Here is a 5,000-nt window from a genome sequence, read left to right on the forward strand (position 1 = left end):
CCCTCCTCCTCCTCTTTCTTCTTCTCATCTTTCTCCTCTCCCTCTTTCCTACTCTACTTTGCTTCACAGTCCTTGGTGTCCTCTCCTTCCTTCTCTTCGCCCCGTAACCCTCCTCCTCCTCCTCCACTTCCTCACCCTCTTCCAGTCGTTCTCAAACTATTCTTCTCAAGTTCCTCTTCCCCTCCTTCTCCTCCTCTTCCTCCTTTATTCGCCCTCTTCCCTAATTATTCCGTTTTACTTCAATATCTTTCCTCTACTTCCCTCCTCATCCTACCTCCTTTTCCTCCTTATCCTCCTCCCACTCCTACTCCTCTCCTCCTCCTCCTCCTCACCAGCTCTTCCCTTCCGCCCGTCATAGCGTAGCATAAAAATTCAATTCCAGGGACCTCGACTCGGCCGGATTGGCTTTCATTTCATATTCGTGAACCTGGAGTCTTGGTCGGTCGCGGTGTTCGCTGCTCTCCTCCTCCTCCTCCTCCTCCTCCTCCTCCTCCTCCTCCTCCTCCTCCTCCTCCTCCTCCTCCTCTTCCTCCTCATAATCCACCTCGTCGTCGTCGTCGTCATCATCATTACCACTATCAACATCATCTCCTCTTTCGCATTCTCTCGCCTCTACTTCCACTGCCTCCGCCTATCTTTCTCTCCTATTACTATCACCACCATAACCACCATCTCTACCACCACCACCGCCACAACTACCACAACCATAACCACTCTCACCTCCTCCTCCCCTTCTTTGCACCTTCCTCCTCTCCCCTGCCATCAGGGGACAGGAACGTCTACTGCCTTCTGTCTTCGTCGCTGGTACTGTGTCCTATCAAGGCACCTTATACCTCTTCCATAGCCATTACCTCTTACCGGCTTGGGTTCTACTGACTCATACATGCACCTCTTATTATTGCTTCCCTTTACTAATCTCCTCCTACGACCCATTACTGACCTACCAACACCGCCTCTTTAGAGGAAAGTTGCGGCCACTTCTCGTATACACGACGACTGATAATATTGAGACCAATACTTCTTGTTGTCTCTGATACTGCCTCCAAGGGACAAGAAGGTCGTAGGTAGTTGAATATTTGAATCACAAATTCCACGTTTAGACACCCTTGTACAATGCGGACACCCTACGCAACAAATCGGTCCTGTTTTTAGAAAATGGTTCTGCTGTCTCTAGTGTTTAGGTACTGTCCACTGTTCGGCTCCCAGGCGACTTTCGGACGCTCGTAATCTCATGTTTCTGGTTATTGCGATTTCGTGTTTACATTTCCCTGTGTATTCAGGGATTTTATGAAGAAAGTATACATGTCATGGGACCAAATCAGGGGGGTGAAAAAACAAAAAACAAACGGGCATTCGATTGAACACATCCTTTCCATCATACCATCATCGACGAAAATCTGGTCCTTCTTCTAACACACACACACACACACACACACACACACACACACACACACACACACACACACACACACACACACACACACACACACACACACACATACACACACACTCCCCAACGAGAATGTAGGCTTGTGATCCCTATAAATATTACTTCGTATTGCAACACAAGTGACCAACCGTGGGTTCCCACACCCCGGTCTGATGCTCGGCCCGAAGCTCCAAGAAAAAACTGAATTTAATTACTCTTTGCATTACAAAGAGAGTGGACGGGAAATGCTTCCATTATCATTTGTATGAATTGCTAAAAGAGGTAATTCTTAGTCAATTTAGAGTATAAGATTTTGTACGTGAATGTGTTAGATCAAATTACTAAGTTGTGAATTTTCGTACTGCAGAGCTTTCTAACATGTGAACATTATATATATTTTATATCTATATCTACTCACAAAATGCACGCACATGTACACACACACATGCATTATTATACACACACACACACACACACACACACACACACACACACACACACACACACACACACACACATATAAATATATATATATATATATATATATATATATATATACATATACATATATATATGTATATATATATACATACACATATATATATGTATATATGTATATATATATATATATATATGTGTGTGTGTGTGTGTATACATACCTGTATATATATGTGTATATGTATATGTATGTATGTATATGTATATGTATAGTTCCAAAAGTATTGACTTCTATTTTTTCTATTCTGCACGAAGGGATCATATGGGATTGTTTATGACATTATTATGATAACAACCTTGGTGTTTATAACCTGAATATTTAAATTATTTTTCTGTTGCAGATATTGACGGTGTGACGGTCTAATAAAGTAACCCCTGTCATGGATTTGCGTCAGAAGAAATGCGTCATTGAATTCCTCCACGCAAAAGTGGAACCAATCTACATTCACCGGCGCTTGGTGAACATTTACGGAACCGAGCCAGTTGATGTCAGCACGCTTAGGTGATGGGTTCGTCGATTAAGGAGTGACAAATTGCGGTCCGGACGGGTACGTGCCTCGCTCATCGCTGACGAAAGTGCCTTGAGAAGTGGGGTGATTACGTGGAGAAATAAATTCTAGGGCAAAAATTTCCGCTCGTTTTAATGGTGTCATTCCTATTTTCGTAGTTCTTCAACCTTATAAGTTACGAGTAAAAAAATTAGGAGGAATTACTTTTGGAACAATCCTCGTATTTATGTGTATGTATATATGTACACATATATCTATATATATGTATCCGTATAAATGTATCTGTATATATGTATATGTATGTGTGTGGATATGTACATGGGCATCAGCATAGTAAAAACTGGAACCTGCTTATGATGGTCCTACAAGATAGACGTCAGAGGGAATCATCATCTTCAAAAGCCATCAACACCCTCGCCCCCACCAGTAAGCTCAGTTCCGATAGGCAGGCATTCGATCCCCAGTATGGGCCTAAGATCAGTTTCTATCACCTTTAGATGTTTCCCCCCACCTGAAGATGAACTCAGCCGGTGACTTCTCCCTTCGTGCTACTTCTTTCAGATAGTGTTACAAAAACAGTCCCACGGTAACAGAAAACTGACAACGGTTCAAAATTTCTGAAAAAAAAAAATCTATGGAAGGACCATTGTCAGCCCTTCTTGGGGTTTGGGTTTCCAGCTATTGAAAGCTGAGGAACCCCTTTGGTTGGTCAATGCCCTAAAAAAAAAAAAAAAAAAAAAAAAAATCTATGGATGGACCATTGTCAGCCCTTCTTGAGGTTTGGATTTCCAGCCATTGAAAACTGAGGGGACCCCTTTTGGTTGGCCAAAGGCTTTTTTTTTTTTTTTTTTTTGGGGGGGGGAGTTGAGTGCTGCCCCTGTCTAAGTTGTCATTACTGACCTACCAACCTACCTAACTACCTCAATACCTACCGACCTCCCTGTCTACCGACCTTATCTACCCGTAGCTGCAGCAGAAGGCGCATCACTTCAGGCGGAGATTACAGGACGCCTGGGTGCTTCCGTCCTTCCGCCATAGATGAGCTCAGATTCAAATTTAGTCGCTCTCTCTCTCTCTCTCTCTCTCTCTCTCTCTCTCTCTCTCTCTCTCTCTCTCTCTCTCTCTCTCTCTCTCTCTCTCTCCCTCGCTCTCTCTCTCGTCTTCGTGTGAGAGTTTCCTGAGTCGAAGAGTCTATGTTAAAGGTTCTTCGTCCACGAGATTTCTTCGGAACCTTTCGTCCAAGTGGTTTCTGGAGGGAGGGAAGGTCGCCTCAAATTTCTAAGGTTTCTGGAGTTCCTCCTCTGGGAAACTTCTGAAGGTTTCTCGTCCAAGAAGTGTCTGGGTCTCCTCGTCTGATTCTAGCTGACACCAAACGCTTTTGTTAAGGTTTATTAAAACCTTCTCCGTATCCACGTACGCAAGATCTACCACCTTCGACATTCTTCCAAAACTGGGCAACTTGTTCAACAGAAATCGACCAGACAACATCACAGAAGAAGAGTAAGGAAAGGTGGAGAAGGAGGAGGAGGAAGAGGAGAAGGAAGAGGAGGAAGAGGAGGAGGAAGAGAGAGGAGGAAGAGGAAGAGAAAAAAAAACGAAGAAGATAGTTAAAGAGAGAGAAAAGGGCAAAGGAAAAGGAAGAGAAATAGGAATAATAGGGAAAGGAGAAGACTGTAAACAAAGGAGGGAAAGAGGAGGAAGAGCTCGATAAAGTAGAGGACGACGAAGAAAAGGAAGGCAAATGAGAAATAGGATAAGCAGAGAGGAGGGACAGGGCAAGGGGGTAAAATCCGGGAAATAGGGTAAAGGAGTAGAAGAAAGTAAAAGTAGGATCAAAATGAAAGATAGGAGGAATAAAAAAGAGAGTAAAATGAAGAGGAGGTGGAGGAAGAGGTGGAGGAAGAGGAGGAGGAAGAGGAGGAGGAAGAGGAAGAGGAAGAAGAAGAGGAAGAGGAAGAGGAGGAACACAAGGATGAACAGTAGGATGACGAGGAAGAGGATAAGAAACAACCGGAGAAGTAGGAACACCGGGGAGAAAGATCAAGATAACGATAAAGAAAAGGATGAAGTTGAGGATGTGAATAGGAAGGGGAGACTCCTTCTCGGCCCCCTTCCCCCACCAAATGGAACGCCTTAAATTCCTGGCAAGTCTGGATTCATATTCAGATGAATTTTTCTACTCGTCTGGCAGGGGAGGCCTTAAAAGGCATCTGCTTCCACCCGATGTCTTTCAAACTCCCTAATCCCTTGGGATTCCCCCTCCTCATCAATTTCGCCGTACACCGATACCAATCCCCCTCTGTATTACGGGTCCCATGGATATGGAGTAGATTCTTAATATGGTAAAGGACATGTTAATGTCTGTGTATTATGTGTGCGGCAAAGTCTTCTAAGAAAATAGTGATTTTGAATATGTTTATGTGGGTGTAAATGAAAGCATGCATGTGCGTGGATATGTGCGGGCGCACACACACACACACACACACACACACACACACACACACACACACACACACACACACACACACACACACACACACACACACACACAAACACACACACAC

The 5,000-nt window shown here is 43.9% G+C and overlaps 1 protein-coding gene across 5 annotated transcripts in view; it reads right to left on the reverse strand.

The window, feature by feature from the left end:
• LOC143027847 (teneurin-m-like) overlaps positions 1–5,000 on the reverse strand; it is a 1,035,709-nt gene that overhangs the window by 327,184 nt on the left and 703,525 nt on the right. The gene's annotated exons all lie outside the window — the stretch shown is intronic.

This window comes from Oratosquilla oratoria, chromosome 8 (genome assembly GCF_046742065.1).
Source record: "Oratosquilla oratoria isolate Oo_2021 chromosome 8, ASM4674206v1, whole genome shotgun sequence".
In the NCBI taxonomy this organism is placed as follows: domain Eukaryota; kingdom Metazoa; phylum Arthropoda; class Malacostraca; order Stomatopoda; family Squillidae; genus Oratosquilla; species Oratosquilla oratoria.